This window comes from Thunnus maccoyii, chromosome 15 (assembly GCF_910596095.1).
Source record: "Thunnus maccoyii chromosome 15, fThuMac1.1, whole genome shotgun sequence".
NCBI classification, from domain to species: Eukaryota; Metazoa; Chordata; class Actinopteri; order Scombriformes; family Scombridae; genus Thunnus; species Thunnus maccoyii.
Window position 1 is genome coordinate 21,997,359 of NC_056547.1, and position 14,717 is coordinate 22,012,075.

Below are 14,717 nucleotides of genomic sequence, written 5' to 3' on the forward strand. Positions count from 1 at the left end.
TTTGGAGTACAAACGTCCAAGGGTGGGAGGACACAGTACGATCATTCTGCAGTTGGTGCAGCAGCGTACTTCCAGCACCAGCTCAGCTTCAACACAACTGCCTGACTGTACTGTGACAAAATAATCTCAACTCTCAACTTTAAAGACCCTCAAAAAGGCTGAAAAATTTTATTTCAACAAATAATAAGATTATTATTTCCAACAATGAAAGACTATACTTATTATTCACAGAACAAATAGAGCTATTAAAGAATTGACTGTGTTTTTATCTCAAAATCTGCAATCAACAATGTATTGGTCTCAAAAATGTATGAAATTGTGATATCAGATCATTCTCCAGTATCTTGTCATATTGTGTCAACAGAAAATAAACAGAGTGATCGAACATGGAGAATGAATACGGCACATTTACAAGATGCAGAGTTTACAAGATATGTTGATGACAAAATAGATAACTTTATTATGACAAATGTGGAGGGGGAACAAAAGGATAAACCAATTCCTGAAATAATCTGAGATGCTTTTAAGGCACACATGATCAAATATTTATGATGTGTGACAATAAGTAACAGATATATAAAGAAAGTTTTATTTCATTTTTCAGTAATATGAAATCTGACGTGATTGTGTGGATGAATCTTCCTATAAACTTTATGGGAAGAATCAATCAATTAAAATGACATAGCTTCCAAACTTTTTATTTCTATTTTCAACAGTACCAATTACCCCACCAAAAACATTCTTTAAAAAAGTGTATACTATTATTACAGACTTTATATGGGGAAAGAAGAATCATAGAATTAAAAGTAAGGTTTTACATCTTCCAAACTGGGAAGGGGATTTAATCTCCCAGATTTAGAATTATATTACCTTGCTAATCAAGCATTTTACCTACACCATATGGCCAAAAACACAATAGAAGCTAAGTGTAAATGACCCTAATATTGTGTGTTTCATGTGTGTTAAGTTTTCATTCGTAAATTTATTTGTTATATTGCTTTTATTTTATTTACCATGAACACAGAAGCGGTTTCACAGAATTGCTTTGTTTTGAAAAGACACTAGACGTATTTAACATGAGTAAGTCACACTGGTGACAGCACACAGATCCTCCTAAAAAAAGGCTGCCTGAGTCTTCACAAAAACAAACAGATACTGTATGAACACGACACCAATTCTTAATTCTCTATACGGACTATTAATGGGTGAGGGAATTTATGTGAATGTATTTCTTCTACACCAAAATTCCTGATATGCTTGTACAAACATGGGAAGGCAATATTTTGTTACTATGCTATACATACTTGGAATAAACACAAAGTGGAGATAAACTCCCACGGGAATAATGTGTCTTTTATGCAACTGGTAAAACATCTTAAATTTCCATTGTGTATGAAATGTGTTATAAATAGAATGTATAATAAAGAGTCTTTGAGGCTGCAATGTTCAATATGAAAGTGTTGACTTGAAAGAACAGCTTACTAAAGGGATTAACAGTGTTGGGGTTAAAAATGTAAACGTTGTGAGGAACGCACTAGAGGACAGACCATGAGATCATTAAAAAGGAAAAGTGTTATCCTACTGAGCATGAATGTGCTTAATATATTGCCCGCAAATCTGCCCATTAGACTTTTATATTTCCATTTTTGGGCATATTTTGACACAAGGGCATGAGGACAGCCACATTAGACAAAATCAATTTCCTATTTCACCAAAGCAACAGGCTACAAACGAACTGATTCAGAAGCTGTCTCTTCTTATTGCAAAATCTGCACTTGGAGAGAGTCTGTATCCTCATTCACTGACCAAGCAAGAAATGAAGTTAACGCTTCAAAATCATTCCCAAGATGATGTCTTTGCCTCCTCTTTTTCCTAACTGTTCTTCCAGTCATTGCCAGAATGATAATGATTAATGATCATCAGCAGGGCCGTAGCCAGGGTTTAGAAAATAGTGAGGTCCAGAATTTTTTCTTTTAATGGAGGTTATTTACTGCATTTCTGGATGAGCAAAATTCATACCAAAATGACAACTACAAACACAACACAAGCTATACACTACACACAAACTGATTATCTATAATTAAATACATACAAAGGGACCTGTTAGCAAGAATACTTTCGTTAAAGCTGCACAATTTGTCAAAATTTACTCTCTCTTCTTCTGTATGTGTGTGTGTGTGATGTTTGGTTGAAGAACACACTAACTACAGGCGATTCACTAGCCTCCCTTGTGTTGATTTCCTGCATACATTATGGTCTTTCCTTCCACTTCTTCACGCTGGCTCATTGAAATTACATAAAGTAAGACAGACAGATACAGACACACATGTGTTACGATCAGTTAGTGCAAACGCAACAGAGAAATACTGGTATACTACTCTTCACAGCATGCATTACCTTTTGGAGGGCTAGCTGGATCCTCCTGTTGCTAGAGGCATCACGCCGCCTGAGAACTCTCTCCTTGTCAATTTTCACTTTCCAATGAACATGCATAAGCGCCAGCACTGTGAGCCGTTCACTGGACATGCTCGCTCTGAGCCATGTTTTGAGCCTTTGCATGGCAGATAATGACCTCTCGCAGGCATATGTTGTCACTAGAACATTTTCAACATACATTTTATGTTGGGAAAGAGTCAAGTCAAGTCAATTTTACTTATACAGCGTCGAATCACAACAGAAGTTATCTCATGACACTTTTCATGTAGAGCAGGTCTAGACCATACTCTTAAATTTACAGACACCCAAGATTCCCCCCCAAGAGCAAGCACTTGCCGACAGCGGCAAGGAAAAACTCCCCATTAATGGGAAGAAACCTCAAACAGAATGGGGCTCTAGGTGGGTAGCCGTCTGCTCTGACCGGTTGGGTTGAGAGGGGGAGAGGGGGAGGGGGAGAGAGAGAGAGAGAGAGAGAGAAAGAGAGAGAGAGAGAGTGCGAGAGGGAGAGATGCACAGCAACAACAATAATAACAATAACAACTATAATCATGATAGAAATATGACTAAAAATAATTATAAAGAAGTCCATTTGTGTTGTTTGCACAGTTTCCAAAGCTGATGAAGCCAGGGACATCTTCCGAGTGAAACTTCCGACTGCCTTCAGCATTCTATTTCCTGCTCCACAGTGTCTGGGTCAGGTAGGTCTTCTTGGTACCACTCTACCAACTCTACCCCCTTCCTTCCGTCAGCTTTTTTAGAGCTTTTGGTACCAGGTTAGCTGCTAGCACTGCATGCTCATTCCTTTGAGAGAACCTGGCATCCAGCTCACTAGTGTTGGGCCTCAAACCACGAGGTCACACAGAGAAGGCCTACATGTAACCTGTGAGGCTTGTTGCTTAGCATTTAGCTTTTTAGCTTTATTGCTATTGTTTTTGTGGTGTTGTTGACGGACCGCCGAGTCCATTTTTTCTGCTTACTCTTAGGAGTATTTTAAGTTTGCTGCCTGTTTTGTTGTATTCACCACACTAGACTGTTTTGTGTTTGTCCCGCTCGGGACTACTGCTGTGTTGTAAGTAAGTTGCTTTGTCAATCAGAAACCAGACGTTACAGACTGATGTCCATACGCATGCTGTCTGTGGACAAAGGAACTGCTTCTTTTCCCCTCACGATCGCTTTTCCTCCTTCTTCTCCCTCCCTTGCGACTAACACATACATGCACCGACATCTTTTTGCACATCTGATGGTCAGATAACATCGGACAAAACTTTGCTTTGTTTCCCTTATCCACCATAAGACACGTGTGTTTTTCACAGAATTGGGTGAGTGCAAGACGCTGATATTAATAATTCTATTAATTTTATAATTAATTAATTATCACTGATAATTGTTGAGTATGACTTCACATACAGTACATTTCTTGCCTCCTCATATGCTTTGATGATGTCAAAGTTAGTAGCCTGCAATTGTTTGGTGAAGGAGTGGATGTAACCTAGGACATGGTTGGTCATCACAGCAGTAATGATAGTTTTGAATGGTTCCATACTATGCCAGAGATTACTAACCTTTCCAGAGATGGAAGTTGGTTCTGTCTCCATGCTCTTCAAGACAGAATGTGCAGCAATGATCTTCTCCAGAAAGTGCATAATGTCGTTGCTCCAGTACCCCATATGGTGTCCAAAATTAACAGGATCCCTGCTGTCCTCGATTGGGCAACTTCTCTTCTGCACTCTCCTGCAAGGCATCTTCCCTGGCACCTGTGGCTAGGGCTGTGACGATAACCGCATTACCGCAATTCCATGGTCATGTGATGCCCACCACGGGGTTGAGCTCATTACCGTCATCACCTCAATTTTTTTTAAATGCCAAGCACAACCAGATGGAGATACGTTGGAGAATATGCATTGGCTCGGCTTGCTCCGGGCATGGGCAACAAGATCTGCTTTTTCACAGCAGTAAGAAAAAATCCATACCATCAAAGCCCTACCTATGGCTAAGAAGAACACAGCAATCCTTTTAATGATGTACATGGTGTTCCTCACTAAAGGAATGTCAGAACAGCCATGCACCCCTACCAAATTGAGCGTATGGCTCCTACAGTGGGTGCACACTGCCCTGGGGTACAGTTCCTGGATTCTCTTGCACCCCACTCACTTTTACATTCATTGTAGTGGCCCCATCATAGCACTGACCCCTAAGGAAGGTTGCCTAAAGATCCCACTTTATGAGCTCTGAGAATGGCTTCAGTTATTATTGCTGCGTCTTCTTTTAGTAAGGGGCAGAAACCAAGAAAATCCTCTCTTATCTCAGTTTTTACTTCCTCGTCACTAACGTAGCAGACACATCTGTTCAGTCCCACTTATGTCCACGGACTCATCGACTAATATGGTGAAGTACAGACAGGGTCTCTTTGACTTCCCCTGCACAGCATTCCATTAACTCATTCTGAGTTTGGGGGGAAAGGTACTCTCCATTTTGGGGTGCTGTCTGCAGATATTGCTTTAGGGTGGAATCGAATTCTACTTTCCAACTAAAAAAGTGCCTAAAGTTCCTACTCTCACTTTCCCCCTCCCAGCTCCCCCAGAATGCCACATTTCTCTGGCCAAGACACATGATTATGTCAATTATGGATAAGAGACTCTTACAATTGGCCATAACCTTTTCATCATATTTTTGGCTAAAAATGAGGCAATGTTCTTTTTATTTCCTTGGACTACAGACAGGTAGTTCTCTGCCAGTTCAGTGGCTCTTTAATGCCCCACTGTCAAGCTCGGGATAATACCTCTCTTTTCACCAATAACGTTCTCCCAATCAGTGAAGCCCTTTGTAATGAAGCTGACGTTGGAACCCTTAACCTTAAAGGCAAGGCAATGAGCACAATAGGCTACATCTTCATGAGGTGAGAAACAAAGCTATTCATATTTTTTCTCTCACAGGACATTATATTTTAGCTGCTTTTCTCCAAATGCCCGATGGGGATACCTGTGTTGTGCTGTTGCCACCCACTTATTTTGGAGAAAACAAGTTTTCTCTGTATCTGTAAATACCTGACTGTGTGACTTTATTCTTTAATTTCACAGGATCAAAAGGATGTAAAGTGACTCTCGTTTCTCTGTGCTCCTTCTCTATGTTCTCCTACTCTCTGTTCTTCCATCTGCCCTGCTCCTCTCTGTTCTCTTCCTCTCTGTCCTTCTGTCCATCCTGCTCTATGTTCTCTGTCCTCATGGTCACATTTTCCTCTGGTTTACACATCACATTATGCTGCTTGAAGATAATTTCGAGTGAAGGGTTTGAATAAATGCATGTAATTATTATGAGAATATAGCAAGAGTAATACAATGATAACAAATAAAAAAATAGAAGAAAAAAAACACATCCAGGGAGTGCTATATAGGCTGTAAGTGTACATTTTAAATAATCCGAGTACTTAGAGGGGTTTTAGTTTTTTCCATGCTTTAATTTCTATAGTTGTAAGATTCATTTTTAAATCTGTGCATTTGAAAATGTGAAAGAGTAGGCACACCTTAAGCCAAATCAATGTATCAATGTAAAGAATGAGAAAACCAACCCTCAGCCTGGCCTCTCTCTATGCTGTTAATTAGTGTTTACATCCGGGGTCATCAACCTTTTTGAGAGTGAGAGTTACCTGAAGGGTAGAGAGTACTATGGAGGACTAATTGTTTGATATAATCTTCCTAAATAACATACATTTACTTGGTTTACCTTTAAATAATGAATATTATGTATTTAATAGGCTACATATATTAGGAGAGGTGTCTATGTTCACTGATTAGTGTTAATGATTCCTCACAATTATTATTAATAATATTTTACCAAGTGATCATAGGAAAACACATATTTAAATATGCAAGTTTAATGATTTCTCTGTTAATCTTACCAATTAATCTGTTTCAATAATATTAGAGTTTAAAGTTAAAGTTCCTAAATTTGTTTTTTGATGTTTCAAAAGAAAATATCTGTAAACACCTGATTGGTCTGTAAAGGTCTTTTAGCAGGAAGCTTGGCATTGCATACTGTTCACAAGTGCAACTCTGATTGAGTCTTCTAGATATGCATCAGTAAGGTGTGTTGTGTGTTTGCTCTTAATGAATTTCATATCACAGGTGGGGTAGGTTGAACCAAAAGGACAGGCAACTTTCATAGCTACTGTGTATACACCTTTGTACTTTTTTGCATCCTCAAGGTACCAAAAGTTTGGTGAGCCCTGGTGGGCTTTGAGGTGAATGTCACTTTGCAATGTGAGAATTTCCATCTCTACCCACATCCAAGTTGAATGCTGCGCTTAGTTGCTCAGCAATGCATGTCATGCCCATTGCATGAAAGGATTTGAAATGAATGACATATGGCACCAGCTTATCAAAGTTACAGAACCTGTCTTCAAACTCTTGCCCAAGTCTATTTATGAGTTGAGAGTACTTTCCTGCCCATCTGGGGCCCTGTCCAAGGCCCCAGATGCAGAAGCACTGTCATTCAGCACTGACTGCACAGAGGAAAAGTGCAGCTATTTCTCTCTATGTAAATGCAAAGAGAAAATGTTCTTGGCTTTAAATGCATTTACTGCACTGATCATGTCAGAGACAGTCCTACCTTTGCCTTGTAGTTCACAGTTCAAATGGTTCAGTTTCCCAGTGATGTCCGTTAGAAATGCAAGGTCTAGTATCCACTCAGTGTCCTGAAGCAGTGAACGCCCTCACCTCTGGATTCCATGAACTCTTTGATTTCACTCAGAAGTGATTAAAAAAAAAATTTTTTTTGCAAAACCCTTCCCCTGCTGATCCATAAGATTTTAGTGTGCACCAGGTCATCATATTCACCTGACAGACATTCATTACGTGATCAAAGCCCACCACTTTTGCACATATTGCCTGCTGGCAAACAATGCAGTGGTAATGTAGAAACTTGGGGAAATCTGGGTCATCTGGGTCATCACAAGGGCACTGTCAGTTGTCACAGCTTTTCCAACGGTACCTTTTGCTTCACAAAATAGCCCTTCACAGTGTCGTAGATATCAACTCCCTTTGTTGTTGCCTTCAAGAGCGGCAGTGTCAGGAGTTCCTCTTTTTTGAAGAAATCATGGAACACCATTTGTACAAACACCACCAGCTGCGCCATATTGATGGTGTCCACTGACCTGTCGCTCTGGATGCTAAACCACATGCATATACTCAGATCTCAGTCCAGCTGCTCTGTCAAGTTTTCAGACATAGTTGACACTCTTCTGGCAATCGTACTTGATCTCAATTGGATGTTGGAGAGAGCGGAGATGACTTGGGCCCATTCCTCTCATCTCAATCACAATACATCCCCATCCGAAAAGGGTTTCTTGTTCTTTGTCAAAAAATGTGCAGCTTTAAAAAAAGCTTCCATTGCTGCTTGGGACTTTTTCACCAGCCTAGTGAAAAATGATTGCTCGTTGCTGAAAGCTGCCTTTAACTCATGGACTTTTTCTACCCGTAATGAGCTACCTGGCAGGTAGCGCATTGAAGGTATTGTGGCATGTACTGAAGTGCCTCTCTATGTTGTGCAGCTTCGCCGTCGCCACAGTCACCCCACAAATGAGACATACACTGTTTTCTTTCACTGTTGTAAAGAAAAACTCTTCCTCCTACTGCTCGTGAATGTTGTATGTTTTTTTTCTTCCACTTTTCTGGTATTGTTTACTGCATGCCTAGTTTGTTCATCATCGTAACTATGCTAGCTAGCTGGCATAGACCGAATGCATGAAAAGAGGGGATGTGCGATATAATGTCAAGCTAAACTGACCCCAGACAGGATCAAAGTTATAAATTATACATACATAAAAAAAATTGATGTTTTTAAAATGTTATAAGCAATGCTAAAATACTTATTTTCTACATTCATGCAAGTGTTATTGAAAAAAAAGACAATTTAGGTTATTTTTAGACTGAGCTCAACTGGTGACTCATGCTATTTTTAGAACTTCCCTGCAGGTGGCTCATTGGCTCATACATACATTTATATATATATTTTAGGAAATAATTACCGAGGGCTGGACCTCGGCGACCTCATAGCTGTCTACAGCCATAATCATCAAACAGCAGGGCCAGTTTGGTAAAGGGTAGAAAAGATAGCTACAGCTAAATCATGTTCAAGAAATCTCACAAAATGCAGAATACCACAACAACATATAGTTGTAGTCTGAAGGAATTCTTATTATTACTATTCTTATCTTACTGTACAAATGTGTGCAGACAGAGCAAAGTGTACACAGCTAGCTGCTCACATTATTAGTTAAATAGACAGAAGGAAATATGCACAGAAACGTGATGGCAACATTATGCATATTAATGTGGGATTCTGCTTGTGGCTTATGCTGCTGCAATGTAATTTCTAAGAAGGTGTTCAAAGCTTTGGGCTCTATTGTTAAATAGAGGTAATACTTTTTAGCTGTTCTGCTTTAAAAGGTAAAATGATGACTAAATGTATCCTCTTCATTGTAACTAAGAGGAGAAATGAAGGCAGCACTATGAAGAGAGTTTGCTGGAGTTCACATGTATTAAAGCTTCTCGAACAGCATACAAAAATGAGCTGAGCAGTATATTTTTTAATTGTACTTTACTAGTTTTGTTGTTTATTGAGTGCCGTATGTTATCACTGTCTCCATACATATTTGATTGCAACCCATTCAGTTAGAAATGTCAAACATTTCAGCTCAGTTTCCCCATGCTCCCTGTTTGGCTCGTCATCTTCTTCTCATCTTTGCTTCTCCTCAGCCAATAGACAAGTTCAGCAAGGGGAGGCCTGTTGCCAGGCAACAGCCCAGAGTGTATGATTAAAACTTTGATTTCCAATCTATCACCTGAGAGACTGATGTGGCTTCTTTCCTCTGATGCTCTGCAGAGCAGCTGGGATGGACTCATGCACAGCAGCTCCACACTTGCCAAATGATTATTTACTGTGAAATGAAACATTTGGTTTACATGGAGTAGAGCTACCTCATCTTCAACCAACTTGACATCGAGCTACATCTTCAGAATGTCATTTAGTGTTGTGGGACAAACTTGTGCCCACCTGACTTGGTTCATTTTGGGATATTTTGGAGGAATTTGTTTCCTCCAGTTGCATAGTTGACCCTGCAGAACTTGCTAGAGACATACATTTCTGCCAATCTGGTCTTTTGGGCATTGTGCCTGGTCTCCAGATAAAAGTGAAGCTAGTTAGGGCATAAGACAGATAAAAGAATGCACAAAAACCTTTTTTGTGTCTGCTTTGTTGAACGACAATGGCCACACTGATGGAGGTGTTACAACCAGGTTTCATCATTATGAATGATTTTAATCTGTTTGGGTGTTCTGGGTGACTATTTGAAAGAGGGATGGAAGAGGAGGAAATAAAGTTTGGGATGTGTGTGTGTGTGTGTGAAAGAGAGAGAGAGAGAGAGAGAGAGAGAGAGTCTTTTCAGGTTCCCAGATGATGAACAGTGTCAAGGCACCTTAACAGTTTGGCCTCAGGCAGTATAGTGATACATGAATGACATATTTATCTCTGGCAAGGGATGTCTGTATAAAAAAATGACAAGTGTGTTTGTGTGTATGTGTGCAACATGCATGTGTTCAATATCTACTGTATGTGTGTTCTAGCGATCGAGGATTCATCTAAACGTTCCCCTCTGGCATCCATGGCATCTTAATAGGTAGGAAATCTAATCTAGAGGCCAAAGATGATAAGATGGTGGGACATAGAGACGAAAAACTGAGATGAGATGTTGAGCGAAGAGGAGAAAAAGGGAGAGAAAAGTGGGGAGATGGAATGGAAGAGAGAAATGTGACAGACATTTTGTGGTTTCAGGGGACAGGATGAAAAAGTATAGAGGCCTGAGATTGGAGTGAGGAAGGAGACACAAGGGGGTTTGACAATGGCCAGCACATTAAAAGAGAGAATGGGAAAAGGAAAATGGAGGAGAAGAGATGTGCAGGGAGTCGACAAAAACAAGCATCTGTCAGTATGGCGGGTGAACAGAACCATTTCAAAGATTCTAGGTCTTCACCCTCAGGTTGAATATATTGTATGTTTCTGTCTTGACCAACAGGACACAGCTCAAAACCAAGGTCAAGGACACAGCGTTCCAACAGGCTGAAAATATTAAATGCTTTTTAGCAAGGTGATGTATGAAAAATGACTGAATCCGAAGACAAATTAATCTAAAAATTGACTAAAAATTTCAACATTTTACCAATTGCAGATTATTTGTTCATGAAACATTTGCCATTTGCAGAAGATTGCCCTGACAGCATCTTTTACCCCACATGACATCTGGCTTTTACCAAACTGAGGATGGTGAGCTTCAAGTCATAGGAACTCATTATCTACGGTAACACCAACTATTAACATGTAGTGAAAAGCTCCAAAAGGGTAATGGGTGGACTTTTGAGCTTGGCTTACATTAGTAGATATGATATAGGCTATAACCTGTAGAACTATTTGCTGTCTAATATTAAAAACAAATGCATTCACATTTGAACATTTAATTATTTGGACAGACCTGTTTTTCAGTTGTTGCAGTCGTTATAGTCCTTTGTTCAATGTGTTCCCAGCCTGTGTTCTCTACTCTGGTTTCACCACAGTTGTAGGTTGATGCCCGGTTCACTGGTCCAGCTGAGTTTTCACACGGCAAATCCTGGTATTCACTATGCATGTCTCTGTTGGTTGCATCTGTTGTCTGCGGAGAAAGAGATACAGAGACCAGTTGGAGACAGGAGACAACACAGGCCTTGGGCATGTCTGTAGTTTCCACTCAGTGAGTCTGCTCAAGAGAGCAGGACGGGGAAACCCTTTGCAGCACAGGAAGCTGGAAGGCCAGCAGAGTAGAGAGAGACAGAAGAGTGGCTGCAATCAGTTTTTTTTGACTGCCGGCCTTGTTTGGAGGACATACAGTAGTATGCACCTACACTCACAAATAGCCTACAGACAAATTATTAAAGTAAAAGACATTCCCGCATGTTAAAATACACACATACTTGTATATACAGTGGTTCAAAACTTCTTTTATGTTACAATACGCCATTGTATTACTCAATAAATTGTGTTGACTGAAGATTTCTTATGTTGGTATTATATAAAAGTATAAACCAACTTCAATTTAAAGCTGAAAGAGTTGTATGACAAAGTATAGGCTGACATAACTTTGCCATATGATGCTTTGTGTTCATAGTTCAGAGATAGTGCATATTGTTACTATAGAAACCAAGCAGCCTGTCTCACAAAGCAGGATTACTTTGTTATCTGTGTAACCTCGCTGAATAAAACTCAGAACCTTTTCAAATCTGAAACACAGACTGAAGTAAAAAAAAGAGCTGTCTGGGGCTTTACTCAGTGTGGTTATCCACATAACACAGTAACACTGCTATTTAATATGAGCCCCAGAGGCTGAGCTGGGCTACGTTTTGTTTATTTTGTGATAGAAATGGCAGCAAACACTGGCATGTTGTATATTTTGAGGGAAGAGAAGGTGGTCAGTATGTCCAATAAATAGATGGATAGATTTAAAAAGAAAATAGTGGCCTGTCAAACTGAAGAAATGTATTAACATTGTGATATTTCTGACTGTTCTGATAAATTGGTCCATCACATTTGTTCTTATATTAGTCACCACAGTTCTCAACCCACAATTTTACAGATGAATACAAAGCACAAGACCGGTTTTGGTTATTGTACTTTAGGAATGACAATCTTGTAAGTGGTGCCACCTTATGAAAAATAATTATTTGGTGCAGTGCTTACATTGTATCCATCTGCAATGCATGTTTTTCTGCTGTCCAAGTGGCAGGGGACTCTTTACACTCTTAAACAAGGAAGGAGTAGGATCACCAGAGTCAAAGGTAAAGTGTGTGGGAGGTCAGGAATATATATATTGATCATATTATTGAATATTTTGCTTGCTTCATTTTTGCGTCAATGACCTTTAAGCTTGGAGGCTTGCTTTATTACCCTTTCTTTCACTCATTATCACCTTCTTTCTTCTTCTTTGATCTTTTGATAATGATTTTCAAACAGGTATATGACTGCAAAAGTGCTTTAAGTTTTTTTTTTAGATGGATGTTGCTTCCTTCCAAAAGCCTGTGCGCCATATTTACCATATTAGGATGTAGTAACTGGCCACTTGCTTTAATTACACTATCACATAATAGTGTCATAATGCCTGACTACTCTACAATAAAATCCTTGGAAAGTAAAGCTGTTGGCTCATCAGGTTGAAGTGTTTCTTTTGATGCTGTGAAGTATATAGACTGAAAGACTGATGGTTTGCAATAATTTCACAAGGACAATAAAATACTGTATGGATTAACTTTATGCCACCACAGTTAAACTGTGACTTTTATAAGCACCATTAATATTACTTCTTCACTCTATACACAATGGCTCTAATATGTTATTCATTTTAATTCCACTGAGGTTCTTTTCTCTTTCTTTCTCTTTTCTCTTTCATACAAAAAATGTAATTGCATGGAAAAAAAAACATATACAAAGAGCAGTAATCACACTGACTACAGGAGACAGCTGCTCTGTGACTTGTCGACACACAGCGGTGTAAGTGCACAGTAAGTCAGACACAAAGAGAGAGAATGATGTAGGGTCTTACCTCCCTGTCTTCTTGGATCTCAGAGAGTTGGCCTTCACTTTTAGTCAATCCCTGCTTGTGAAAGAAATCCACATATCTTGAGGCCTTTTCTCAGCACTAACGCAACCACAATGTTGCTGTTGACAATGACAAATAACTAAAATTTTGCTTTTGGAGAATTTCTGTCTCTGCCTTCCACTTCTCCTGCAGACCTACAATAACATTTGGGAAAAATAATGATGCCTTTACTTTTAAACATGAATGGGGTAGCATGAGGGGGTGTTCACTCACACTTGTAAGAGATTTGAGTGGGTGTGCTACTGCTGTTTCATCCACTCTGGGGCTGACTGGTGGCAGGCGTGTGATTGAAGTGGAATGACTGATAGTTTGATTTTACAAATACCTGAGGAAGTGAACAAAGCACCGTATCCAGTAGGCATCACACCCTTCGGGATTGGTGTTGCGTGTTGATTCGACCAGCCCGCACAAAGGCAGCTGGCTGGGAGCTTTTTCATTACAGAGAGTATAGCTGATTGCATTTTCTCCAGCGCTCTCTGAAGTGTCTAAATGGAGCTACTATATACTCGTCGCCTCACAGCCATCACCAGGCGCTGCTACAAGTCTCCATAAAGCCTGTCAATTTGGACACAATGTAAGCGGCGAAAGCCAAGAAAATATGTTTAAAAAATTTGGAGCTCTGTGGTTCTTGTCCTCTACGACTGGTTTTAACTTTAAATTTCATATTATTATGTCTCTCTGCACAAATGTCATGTAATCACAATAGAAGCCAGCATCTCTCAGTAGTGTTTGGACTGGTCCAAATCTGTCATCAGCATTTAAATGCAAGTGCCAGAACAGCTGAGAGAGAGACACATAATCACAGCATAAAGGCAGTGGGGAAACCAAATGTTGAGCTCTATTGATGTGGGTTTGGCCATGTGAGAGGAGTGTAAATGCATTAAACTGTCACTCTCTAAGTTACTATACTTAATCGAAAAATCAAATGCAATATGCACTGGATTGCAAACACAGATAGAGAAAGAGAATAGAGAGGCTGGTTCTGCTGCATAGTTCGGTTCTCTTCAGAGGTTTCAGTGGGGAATAACGCTCAGTGCGGATTTCACAGGTTATCTAAAACTGATCAGGAATACAATATAGCCATTTTTCAATCAACTTCCACATGGCTGGACATGTATAAAGCCAGAGGACATTATAAAACAGTAATTCTGCTTACCCAGAGAATGCCTGAACTTTCTCCACTTCACCATCAATATGTTGGGCAGCTGGAGCCCCACAGTGTGTGTTTACTTTGCTTTACAGATTTATGTATGAGCACACTGTGTACACTGCTGAAATAAACATGTTGTGTTTTTTTTTTTTTTTTTGATAAAAAATGCATGTGTGAACATGGAGAACACATGCAAGAACGAAAATAAATATTTCAGATTATTGTATGGTCATTGAGGCAAAGTAACAGATTGAGTTAAACCCCTATATCTGCAAAAAATATGCAGGAAAAACACATCAATATTGTCTGCCTGAAACCATTTTTGAATGTGTGCAAAGGATTCAAAACCATTTATTCATTCAATTATTATTTTAGCAAGAAGAATCATAGTGATGGACAGTATCCTGGGGTTAAAAAGTTAAATCAATATTATCCATGATTTGTTGGAGACAAAAC